The following is a 13520-nucleotide window of genomic DNA, read 5'->3' as shown; positions in this document are numbered from 1 at the left end:
TTTCCTTGCCAGTCTACATTTTATATCCTCTCTACTTCGACCATTATCAGTTATTTTTGCTCCCCAAATAGCAAAACTCATTTACTACTTTAAACGTCTCATTTCCTAATCTAATTCCCGCAGCATCACCCGACTTCACTTTGGATAATGGGGATGAAATCATATTCCAAAACCTTCACGTACCGTTCGGTAGTGACCTTGCCATCAGGGAATACCGCACCGATTATTCCGCGGCTGGACATCGCACACCACACACTCACCAGCCGAGAGTGAAGAGACTTCTCGATCGCGAAATGCGGATTCTCGGTCCCCGAAAAGCGCCAGTTTTGCTGATTGACGGAGCGATCCAAATGAAAGTCGGCTTCGTCCCTAAGCCAAACCGTACGGCGCATACTAATTCCCACCACGGCCCGCGCAGCTTGAACGTCCGAACGCAAAGCGTTCAGAAGTTATGACGATTTTACTTACAAGCGAACCTCCCCATCGCAACCCCCTCAGATTTAGTTATAAGTTGGCACAGTGGATAGGCCTTGAAAAACAGGAAGAAGTTGTGTGGAACTATGATAAAAATAAGCAAAATATACAAACTGAGTAGTCCATGCCCAAGATAGGCAACGTCAAGGATAGTCTGAGTTCAGGAGCGCCGTGGTCCCGTGGTTAGCGTGAGCAGCTGCGGAACGAGAGGTCCTTGGTTCAAGTCTTCCCTCGAGTGAAAAGTTTAATTTTTTATTTTCAGACAATTATTATCTCTCCGTCCGTCCGTCCCATGCGAGGTAACTGCGCCGTAGTATGGGGGCGCTGCACCTAAACAAACATCGAAACACACGACGTCAGTCGACTACAGCACACGGAAGAGAGTATCCTTGCTAACGAGGCTCCCTGGCTGGCAGTTGACTGTTCGCTACTCTGGACGAGAGTGCATTAAATACGGGAGATGTATTCCGTTGGCAATATGAACCCAGCAAATGTCGCTCCCGACTTCAATAACGAGGTCAATGAATATTTGAGAGGCAGGTCCTTTCGTCTACTAATCGCACGGTTTTGCGGTGCGGTCGCAAAACACAGACACTAAACTTATTACAGTGAACAGAGACGTCAATGAACGAACGGACAGATCATAACTTTGAGAAAATAAAGACAGTAAACTTTTCGCTCGAGGGAAGACTTGAACCGAGGACCTCTCTTTCGGCAGCTGCTCACGCTAAAACACGGGACCACGGCGTTCCTGGGTTCACATTATCGATGTTGCCTACCTTGCGCATGGACTACTCAGTTTGTATATTTTGCTTATTTTTTCATAGTTCCACACAACTTCTTCCTGTTTTCTCGATTGATCTGTGTTCAGTTTTTTCAAGGCCTATCCACTGTGCCAATTTATAACTAAATCTGAGGGGGGTGCGATGGGGAGGTTCCCTTGCTAGTATAGTTCAATTACCAGCCTGTACCTTGAGGAACAGGTCCACACTGACTAGTAGTCGATAGCTCGGAACGTAGAACAGGGTATCGCTATGCAGCATCCGGTGTCAACAAATATTACTGACATTAAATGAAACAAGACGCGTACTGTTACCAGTCACAACACGATTCCATAACCAAAAAAGGCAAAGAGTACACCGAGTTCATCGTACAGAAAACGAAAGCTACACAGAAGAAAAAACCGGTCAATCTTATAAAGCAACAATTACCTTCCAAACCGAACCAAAACAGCCAAAAGAAGCACACATTCTACACACCTTTCCTCAACATCACGAACATAATATTCACTGCAGAAGAAGAGGCTCTACTCTGCAAAGGCTTAAAACACAATGTTCAAGCTCCGCTGGACCAAAAGAACCGAGAGAAGCTCATCACTTGTGTCTCACAGATCTCGACCATCGCCTTTAAGAAACAAACCGACAGAATATCAGCCTGCCACAAAATTAACGAAATCATTGAAAAGGAAATTGCAAAACCATTCCCAGCATACAAGAAAAGAGAAGAAGCCCTTATACGTACCATTAAGACTAAATTAAACACGAATAATGCAATAATTGTAAAAGCTGACAAGGGCAACACAACTGTTGTAATGGACAGAACAACATACATAGAGACTTCTTCCAAACCAGCAACATAACTGAAATACATAAAGATCCAACAGCCAGAATACAAAAGGAAATTAAACACATTTCGAACAACATTAACTTTCTACTCACCATCCAAGAAGCAAGAAACATTGTAACAATGAGCCCACAAACACCTTGTCTTAGGTCACAACCTAAGATACAGAAAAATGGGACCCCCATCAGGCCCATAGTGAACTGTAGGAACATCCCAACATTCGAGCTCAATAAAATACTCTTCAGAATTCTCAAACAAGCGTACACATTCAATAATGAGAGAACACTTAAAAACACAGCAGAATCCACACAATATGTCAAAAACATACAAGTACCCGATGGAGCCACACTTGCCTCGTTTGACACACAAAACCTTTATTCCTCTGTGCCACTAGATCCCACACTAGAAACAATCAATGCCAACCTACATAAACACAAAAAAATCCCTTCAACTCACATTAAAGTAAAACGGTGACTGGTAACAGTAAACTACTTTTTTCATTTAATTAAATATATCATACCCTATCGACGGTAAACATATTTGCGAGTTAGAAAGGAAAACACAAAGGAATCCGGATTAATGACGACCGGACAAGCAAGGATCCCGTGTAGTTTGATATACCACTTAGTGATTCCGTGCCTCATAGTACATCCGCGGAGAGAAGCGAGTCACGTGCCGGCTGACAGCTCCTACCTGCTGTGTACGCGGCTGCTCTGCTGCGGAGGATGAAGCGCGGACCTTCTGCGACTCTCCAGCGGCGCGGTCAGCGAGCGACTGATCGTTGTCCAGGCGGGAGGGGCCGCAGCTCCGACGTCACGTGACTCCCCTCCCTCCCCCAGCCCTACCCCCACCACTCTTCCTGGAGGGCAGTGCAGAAAGCGCGAGCAGTGCGACCTTTCCGCTTCGTGGAAGTGAGCCGCCTACCCCACACTTCTTTCCACAGAACGCTGCGTACCGAATAAACAGTTCTGCCCACCATTGGCCTAGACGTCCGCTCCCGTCTTCCTTGTGACGACACGGCCGACTTGTCGCGCTGCCGACAATACACGCAGCAGGTGAACAAACATTTTCCGTCAGCAGCCGGTACGGCAGTCTTTCTTACAAGGGAAACTCCCCATAGCAACCCTCCCCCCCCCCCCGCCCCCCAGATTTAGCGGCAACATAACCCAGTGGACAGCTCGTCAAAACCTGAACACAGATATAAGTATGAAAACGGGAAGAAAGTGTGCTGAACTGTGAAAAAACAAAAAAAAAAAAAAAAGCAAAATGGAAACCGTGAACAGTATATATTCACAACATTATGTACCGTCCGTTCGGTCACTGAAATGTCCCCCCCCACCCTCTATCTCTCTATTTCTCTCTCTCTCTCTCTCTCTCTCTCTCTCTATATATATATATATCCCGCGTGGGTTTGTTGGTACCCCCATCGGGCGCCTCCCCGGGTGGCGGATAGGGGAAAGCTTCCTAGATATAGGTGGTGCTGGGGAAATGAAATACCCAGGGCGGACCAAAAACCAATAAACCCAGTGGTGTCTGTTCAGCATCTGGCGGCCAGTGGTCAGCGTCTGTTCCTCTAGTTGAGGCGGCTGCACAAAATCTTCTCGAACTCAAACATCGAGTCGTATACCTGTGGTCTCAACAGAGATCACCACAAAAAATTAAATTCAACTTGAACGCATGATGGAAAAGACGACCACAGAGTGACTACCCCAGGCACCAGTCGATAGACTGGATTCACCTGATCACCGGATTCTGGGGCATCAGGAACACCATGCGGAGAAGAATCGGAGCTACTCAAATACTCGTCACACTCTCAAAACGAAACGTAAAAATTTTATTGGTACAATTAATGTGAACACCCTCACTAAAACAGGCAAATTAAAGCAACTCACCAACGCAATGGGAAAATTTAACCTGAAAATCACTGCACTGCAAGAGACAAGATTCGCAGATGAAGGACACTTTAACACAGAGAATTACAGGATCTACAAGGGCAAACCTGCCATAAAAGTAAGAGACAAACTACCACTTTTCGTAACAGGATTCGCCGTACACACTTCCGTACTCGACTCAGTTACTGACTTCACGTCTCCCAATGGAAGAGTCTCCCTGTTATCAGTAAAATCAGCTAATAAAGCATACACTCTGATCAATGTGCACGCCCCCACAAATCACCACAATAAAATCTACCCTGAAACAGTGGACAATGGTGAAAAACTAATCGACTTCTGCAGAAACTTTGGACTCAAAATAATGAGTACCCAGTTTCAAAAACCTGCACATAAATTAACCACATGGAGATCACCCAGTCTTAGACAGGGTGAATACCAAATAGACCATGTCGCAATTTCCAAAGAAAACATAAAAGAAATTCAAAACATCAGAACCCGCAAAGGTGTCTTTGAATCAGATCATCATCTTCTCCAAATAAAAACAAAATTCCAACCCAACAGAATGCTAAAAAGGCCACCCAAAAGTACCAAACCAGATCCGGAATATCTGCAACCGAACAAAGAAAAAATCATCATGCAAATTAATCTGGAAAAATCAACAGACTGGAAGAAACTAACAGAGAAAATTCAGGAAGCCCTCAAATTAGGACAACCCCCTCGTAACAGGAAACATCGCTGGTGGAATGCAACCTGTGATGAGGCAGTTGACAACCGAATAACTGCATGGAAAAAATTTAGCAGTCACAAAACTGAAGAAAACTGGGAGAACTTTCTTAAAACCCAAAAACAGACCTCAAAAATAATTAGAAAAGAAAAACGGAGATATGACAACAACAGACACTCTGAAATCCAGCAGGATTTCATCAAAAATAATACAAGAAATTTTTATAAGACTTTCAGAGAAAACTTACAGGGATACCAAGCGCCTAGCTTGTGCTTCAAGAAACCCGATGGCTCTTTGGAAACCAACACGAAATCTTAGCCCAATATTTCAGTTCCCTCCTCAACTGCGAACCACCCCAAGAAAAACGTCTTCTCTTCTCCAGTATTCACACACCCAGACTCAGATGCCCCGGATCTTGAAGAAATTATGGAGATTGTCAAGCAGTTGAAAAGTAACAAAGCACCAGGAGAAGATGGGATCATTGCTGAGTTCTGGAAACTAAACGATCCTATACTTATGCAGAAATTACACCATATAATATCAGACATATGGATAACGGAGCAGATACCAGAGGACTGGAAATGCGCTCTAATTCACCCGCTACACAAAAAGGGCGACAAGACAGACATGAACAATTACAGAGGAATTTCCCTGCTCCCAGTCGCTTACAAAATCCTTTCCAAAGCGCTTTTAAACAGGATAGAATCCCAAGCAGATACACTAATTGGTGAATACCATGCCGGATTCAGAAAAGGACGGTCATGTGCGGAACAGATCTGGTGCTTAAGGACAATATTACAAATGAGGAAATGCAGAAACACAGTAGTTACATTCATCGACTTCAGGAAAGCATATGATTCAGTGGACCGTGGAACCCTGTTTAAAATCATGGAAGAATTTGGGATCGACCGAAAGACACGAAAAATCACAGAACAGACACTTACAGGAACAACGGCCAAAGCGAAATTCATGGGCGAAGTATCAGAACCCTTCGAAATCAAATCTGGAGTCCGACAGGGGGACGGACTATCCCCAATCCTTTTCAATATTGTTCTAGAAAAGATAATCGGGGAATGGGAACCTCACGTAAAGGGTATCCAAATTGGTATCAGGTAAGAGAACCGAATTAAAGTCAAGTGCCTTGCTTTCGCTGACGATATTGCAATTATCACCAATAACAGAACAGAAGCGATTCACGCAGTGGAAAAACTACATGAAATTTCACAAAAAACCGGACTACAGATATCTTATGAAAAAACCCAATATATGGAAAAGCAGCCAGAAAATAAATCCCCTTTAATAACAAAATATGGTAAAATTGCACAAGTCTGCCATTTTAAATACCTCGGTGAAACTATACAGTCCTCAGAATTAAACCGAATTGCCAATGAACAAAGAATCACCAAGCTTCAGAAAGCCTACAAGCTAACATGGACGCATTACAACAAGAAGTGCATTTCGACAGATGCAAAATTAAGGCACTATACAACAGTGATTCTTCCAGAAGCAATCTATGCAGCTGAAACAATGGTGATTGATGGTCATTCTAAAATTAAGGAAATAGAAAAGCAGGAAAGAAAAATTCTCAGGAAGATTTACGGTCCAATCAACAAAAATGGCATTTGGATGAAGAGACCACAAAACGAGCTCTATAGAAAGATCAACATAGTAACAGATGAAATCAGAAAGCGTCGAGCCAAATTATATACACACATCTACAGGATGGAAGACTCCAGAACAGCAAAGAAATTATTCAATATTATAACAAGGAGTAAATGTGGCACGGAATGGCTGAATGAAGTCCAGAGGGATCTACAGCAGATCAACATAAAAAATCTCGAAGATCGCACCGAGTGCCGGCATAAAATCACAAGTGTGAAGTTTGGGGAAAGAACATCGCGTCAGCCTGGTAAAAAATGGACAGAGGAACGGAAGAAGGAGCATTCAGATAGGATGAGGAGGTTTTGGGAAGCAAAGAAGAAAAACATCCGAAGATGAAATTGTGAATTCAAGTTCAATCGCTCTCCTAAAGGGGAACAATCGTTATAATATATATATATATATATATATATATATATATATATATATATATATATATAATTATGTTTTGCCCTTAAAAGCCGGCCGCGGTGGTCTAGCGGTTCTAGGCGCTCAGTCCGGAACCGCGCGACTGCTACGGTCGTAGGTTCGAATCCTGCCTCGGGCATGGATGTGTGTGATGTCCTTAGGTTAGTTAGGTTTAACTAGTTGTAAGTTCTAGGGGACTGATGACCACCGATGTTTAGTCCCATAGTGCCCAGAGCCATTTGAACCATTTTTTTGCCCTTAAAAAGCGCAGTTGGGCCAAACTAAAAGGCCAATTCCTTTTGCTGGCTTCCTCGCTGCCCACTATACAGGGTGAGTCACCTAACATTACCGTTTGATATATTTCGTAAACCATATCAAATACTGACGAACCGATTCCACAGACCGAACGTGAGGAGAGGGGCTAGCGTAACTGGTTAATACAAACCATACAAAAATGCACGGAAGTATGTTTTTCAACACAAACCTACGTTTTTTTAAATGGAACCCCGTTAGTTTTGTTGGCACATTTGAACATATAAACAAATGTGTAATCAGTGCCGTTTGTTGCATTGTAAAATGTTAATTACATCCGGAGATATTGTAACCTAAAGTTGACGCTTGAGTACCACTCCTCAGCTGTTCGATCGTGTGTACCTTAGGTACAGAAGAGACTGGAGCAGCACATTACGTCCACATGCTAACACCTTTTTATTGGTCTTTTTCACTGACGCACACCACGTGTGTACCTGTACATCACCCCTCACGGTAATGTACATGTACGTCAGTGAAAGAGACCAATAAAAAGGTGTTAGCTTGTGGACGTAATGTGATGTTCCAATCTCTTCTGTACCCAAGGTCCATCACCGTTCCCTTTGGATCCCTACGTAATTCGGTGCTCTCCGATACACACGATCGAACAGCGGAGGAGTGGTACTCAAGCGTCAACTTTAGGTTACAATATCTCCGGATGTAATTAACATTTTACAATGCAACAAACGGCACTGATTACGTACTTGTTTATATGTTCAGATGTGCTAACAAAACTAACGGGGTTCCATTTAAAAAACGTAGATTTGTGTTAAAAAACATACTTCCGTGCATTTTTTTATGGTTTGTATTAAACAATTACACTAGCCCCTCTCCTCACGTTCGGTCTGTGGAATCGATTCGTCAGTATTTGATGTGGTTTACGAAATATATCAAACGGTAATGTTAAGTGACTCACCCTGTATATATATATATATATATATATATATATATATATATATATATATATATATATATATATATGTTTTACCCTTAAAAAGCGCAGTTGGGCCAACCTGAAAGGCCAATTCCTTTTGCTGGCTTCCACGCTGCCCAAACTATATATAGTGTTACAAAAAGGTACGGCCAAACTTTCAGGAAATATTCCTCACACACAAATAAAGAAAAGATGTTATGTGGACATGTGTCCGGAAACGCTTAATTTCCATGTTAGAGCTCATTTTAGTTTCGTCAGTATGTACAGTACTTCCTCGATTCACCACCATGATTTCATACGGGATACTCCACCTCTGCTGCTAGAACGTGTGCCTTTACAAGTACGACACAACATGTGGTTCACGCACGATGGAGCTCCTGCACATTTCACTCGAAGTGTTCGTACGCTTCTCGACAACAGATTCGGTGACCGATGGATTGGTAGAGGCGGACCAATTCCATGGCCTCCACGCTCTCCTGACCTCAACCCTCTTGACTTTCATTTATGGGGGCATTTGGAAGCTCTTGTCTACGCAACCCCGGTACCAAATGTACAGACTCTTCGTGCTCGTATTGTGGACGGCTGTGATACAATACGCCATTCTCCAGGGCTGCACCAGCGCATCAGGGATTCCATGCGACGGAGGGTGGATGCATGTATCCTCGCTAACGTAGGACATTTTGAACATTTCCTGTAACAATCTGTTTGAAGTCACGCTGGTACGTTCTGTTGCTGTGTGTTTGCATTCCATGATTAATGTGATTTGAAGAGAAGTAATAAAATGAGCTCTAACATGGAAAGTAAGCGTTTCCGGACACATGTCCACATAACATATTTTCTTTCTTTGTGTGTGAGGAATGTTTCCTGAAAGTTTGGCCGTACCTTTTTGTAACACCCTGTATATATACACTGGCCATTAAAATTGCTACACCACGAAGATGACGTGCTACAGACGCGAAATTTAACCGACAGGAAGAAGATGCTGTGATATTCAAATCATTAGTTTTTCAGACAATTCACACAAGGTTGGCGCCGGTGGCGACACCTACAACGTGCTGACATGAGCAAAGTTTCCAACCGATTTCTCATACACAAACAGCAGTTGACCGGCGTTGCTTGGTGAAACGTTGTTGTGATGCCTCGTGTAACGTGGAGAAATGCGTACCATCACCTTACCGACTTTGATAAAGATCTGATTGTAGACTATCGCGATTGAGGTTTATCGTATCGCGACATTGCTTCTCACGTTGGTCGAGATCCAATGACTGGAGGCAGAATATGGAATCGGTGGGTTCAGGAGGGTAATACGGAACGCCGTGCTGGATCCCAACGGCCTCGTATCACTAGCAGTCGAGATGACAGGCATCTTATCCGCATGGCTGTAACGGATCGTGCAGCCACGTCTCGATCCCTGAGTCAACAGATGGGGACGTTTGCAAGACAACAACCATCTGCACGAACAGTTCGACGACGTTTGCAGAAGCACGGACTATCAGCTCGGAGACTGTGGCTGCGGTTACCCTTGAAACTGCATCACACAAAATGGTTCAAATGCCTCTGAGCACTATGAGGTCATCAGTCTCCTAGGACTTAGAAATAAAACCTAGCTAACCTAAGGACATCACACACATCCATGCCCGAGGCAGGATTCGAACCTGCGACAGTAGCGGCAGCGCAGTTCCAGACTATAGCGCCTAGAACCGGGCGGCCGCCTACGACGGTGTACTCAACGAGGGACCTGGGTGCACGAATGGCAGAAAGGTGATTTTTTCGGATGAATTCAGGTTCTGTTTACAGCATCGTGATGGTCGCATCCGTGTTTGGCGACATCGCGGTGAACGCACATTGGAAGCGTGTATTCGTCATCGCCATACTGGCGTATCACCCGGCGTGATGGTATGGGGTGCCATTGCTTACACGTCTCGGTCACCTCTTGTTCGCACTGACGGCACTTTGAACAGTGGACGTTACATTTCAGATGTGTTACGAACCGTGACTCTACCCTTCATTCGATCCCTGCGAAACCCTACATTTCAGCAGGATAATGCACGACCGCATCTTGCAGGTCCTGTACGGGCCGTTCTGGATACAGAAAATGTTCGACTGCTGCCCTGGCCAGCACATTCTCGAGATCTCTCACCAATTGCAAACGTCTGGCCAATGGTGGCCGAGCAACTGGCTCGTCACAGTAAGCCAGTCACTACTCTCGATGAACTGTGATATCGTGTTTAAGCTGCATGGGCAGCTGTACCTGTACACGCCATCCGAGCTCTGTTTGACTCAATGCCCAGGCGTATCAAGGCCGTTATTACGGCCAGAAGTGGTTGTTCTGGGTACTGATTTCTCAGGATCTATGCACCCAAACTCCGTGAAATTGTAATCACATGTCAGTTCTAGTACAATATATTTGTCCAATGAATACCCGTTTATCATCTACATTTCTTCTTGGTGTAGCAATTTTAATGGCCAGTACGGTATATATGATAAGTATGTCTGTAATTTTACATCTACTCCTTTATCAGATCTGCCCCCTTTACATCAGTTTTGTCTAATGGTAACGTAGGATAAGTATTCTCTTTGTTACATTCGTTGAAAGTTTCTTCATTTATAACTGACATTAGGTGATCCAGAATCGATTACTGCTGAAAATGTGAATGATCCAATCTTTACTTCAATAACAGGGTGGGAAATGGTTTTTTGTGTAATTGGTTTTTCATGTAAAAGTGTTTCTCGGATGTCGTCAAAAGTAATAACATTTTCGTGAACAGGATTCTGTGTATCGAAAGTATCGCTTACGTTGCTGGAAGATGCAACCTGTACTGTATCTAGTCAGATTCTTTCTGACGTGCTGTTATTTTCTGGAGGATGCTGTGGCATTTCGACTATTTGTACCGTTCTGTTACTTCGTCCTGACGTATTAGGTTGGGGATGATATCGACTGTCTGGTTCATTCATGATAATCTGTTGTTGTGAATGATTCTGCTGCTGGTAAGACATACTGTTATTAAACCGTGCTGAAAATTATGCTCATTACTTTTACGTCTGTCATGATAGTCATTACTATACGGCGCGTTGCGATAGGAGTTGTCGGTCGGGGTGGCCGAGCGGTTCTAGGCGCTACAGTCTGGAAACGCGCGACCACTACGGTCGCAGGTTCGAATCCTGCTTTGGGCACGGACGTGTGTGCTGTCCTTAGATTAGTTAGGTTTAATTAGTTCTAAGTTCTAGGTGACTGATTACCTCAGAAGTTAACTCCCATAGTGCTCAGAGCCATTTGAACCATTTGATAGGAGTTGAAATGCTTTGTCTTCTGTACTTATTGATTTCCTTGTTTCTGTGCGTTACTGTTTCGCGGAGCCGACGCTATACGCGTAGACGGCGAAACATTAAAGTTTGGTTGACCTTTCACATTACATTGTTGGTTAGGTATACCAAGTGGCTGGTTTTGTTTTTGTTGTGGGGAAAAAAGTACAAATAGTCGAAGTGCCATAGCATCCTCTTGCAAGTAACAGCACGTCAGAAAGAATTCGATTAGATACAGTACAGGTTGCATCTTCCATCAAGTAAGCAATATTTTTGATACACAGAATCTTGTTCAGGAAAATGTTATTACTTTTGACGACATCCGAGACACACTTTTACATGAAAAACCAGTTACACAGAAAACCATTTCCCAACCTGTTATTGAAGCAAAGATTGGATCATCCACATTTTCAGCAGTAGTCGATTCTGGATCACTTACGTGAGTTATAAATCAAGAAACTTTCAATGAATGTATTAAAGAACACCTATCCTATATTACCGCTAGGCAAAACTGAAGTAAAAGGAGCAGTATGTGGTAAAGGAGTAGATGTAAAATTACAGACACACTTATCATTTTGTATTGCAGGTCATACGTTCCACACAAATTTTTGGATTGTTCCCTCATTGACAACAGACGTTATTTTAGGCACGAATTTTTTGGTACAACATGAGGCAATTATTGACTTTCAAAGTTCCTATTTGATGTTAAAGGATGAAAAAGTACAACTGGCATTAGAATTTCAGCACGCTCTATCAGCAGAAGAGCAGGCAATTAATCGGACAGAGGTCATTTCTACATCGCGTAACATAGAGTGTCACTCCACATTGTTCACAGATACGTATGTACACAACTACAATAGACCAGGTCAAGCCGACTATGACGTTATGCAAATGATTTCTGATAAAGTAAAACGGAGCAACGCAAATACAGATGATGAAGGTACAGAGCCACGCAAAATTATTTTACAGGAAGCTCCAATTTTTGACAACATTCCTGGTACTACGTCCGGTTTTATGTATGAATTTCGAGTTAAACAGCACGACACGTTTAAAGCCAAACATTATCCTATTCCATACATCCACAGAGAACAAGTCAAGAAAGAATTGCAAGCTATGCTTGACCAAGGAATTATTGAACCGGCAGTTAGCCCGTACGTAAACCCGCTACATATTGTTAAGAAAAAGGACGGCTCACTTCGCCTCGTACTTGATTCGCGTCATGTCAACGACATGATTATTAATGAAACAGATCGTCCACAGACACTAGAAGAACTTCTACAGAAATTCCACATTAGATTTAAAATCGGGACTTTGGCATATTTGACGTTACGCGTCTCACTGCGCGTGACCTTGATTCGGACTTAGACGGAACTACACTTCCGACAGGACTTAAAGACAGAGCCGGCCGCGGTACCCGAGCGGTTCTAGGCGCTCAGTCCGGAACCGCGCGACTGCTACGGTCGCAGGTGCGAATCCTGCATCAGGCATGGATGTGTGTGATGTCCTTAGGTTAGTTAGGTTCAAGCAGTTCTAAGTTCCAGGGGACTGATGACCTCAAATGTAAAGTCCCATAGTGCTCAGGGCCATTCGAACCATTTTTAGCCTTAAAGACAGAATCACAACGTTTCCTCATCGCAGAAGCTAACTGGTCTGAACATAATTTGATTTCTGAACATAATTTGATTCTTGAACAACTGTTGCAAACTTTTCATGCACAAGGACTCACAGTTAATCTTAGCAAATCGCACTTTGGCAAAACGTCCATAAAATTTCTTGGACATGTAATTTCAGCAGAAGGCATTGCGCCTGACCCGGAAAAACTTCCAGCTTTACGTGACATTACTGTTCCTACGACGAAGAAACAACTACGCAGCATTTTGGGTTTAGTCAACTTTTTCCGTAAATTTATTCATTACTCTGCTTTAGACACCCCTAGATTATGCCAGCTGACGGGTAAAAACGCTATTTGGTCCTGGGATAGCCAAGCGCAATTTGAGTTTGTTAATCTGAAACATGCCTTGTTGAACGCACCACTTTTATCACACCCAGATCCCACCAGAAATTTTTCCATTGCCACCGACAGTTCTAACACCGCTTTAGGCGTGTACAATTTTCAGGAAATTGAAGAAGACGGTACGACAGTAATTAAAAACATCGCCTTTGCAAGTCGCATTCTGTCACCTGCTGAATGCAA

The 13520-nt window shown here is 43.3% G+C and overlaps 1 protein-coding gene across 1 annotated transcript in view; it reads right to left on the bottom strand.

The window, feature by feature from the left end:
- LOC124720231 (poly [ADP-ribose] polymerase tankyrase-1-like) overlaps positions 1-2914 on the bottom strand; it is a 105941-nt gene extending 103027 nt beyond the window's left edge. The window contains exon 1 of the mRNA XM_047245551.1: positions 2791-2914. The gene's annotated coding sequence lies outside the window, so the exon portion shown is untranslated. The remainder of the gene's footprint in view (positions 1-2790) is intronic.
- Positions 2915-13520: the final 10606 nt, after the last annotated feature.

Source organism: Schistocerca piceifrons, chromosome 11 (assembly GCF_021461385.2).
Source record: "Schistocerca piceifrons isolate TAMUIC-IGC-003096 chromosome 11, iqSchPice1.1, whole genome shotgun sequence".
In the NCBI taxonomy this organism is placed as follows: domain Eukaryota; kingdom Metazoa; phylum Arthropoda; class Insecta; order Orthoptera; family Acrididae; genus Schistocerca; species Schistocerca piceifrons.
This window is presented reverse-complemented; position numbering and strand designations above follow the sequence as displayed.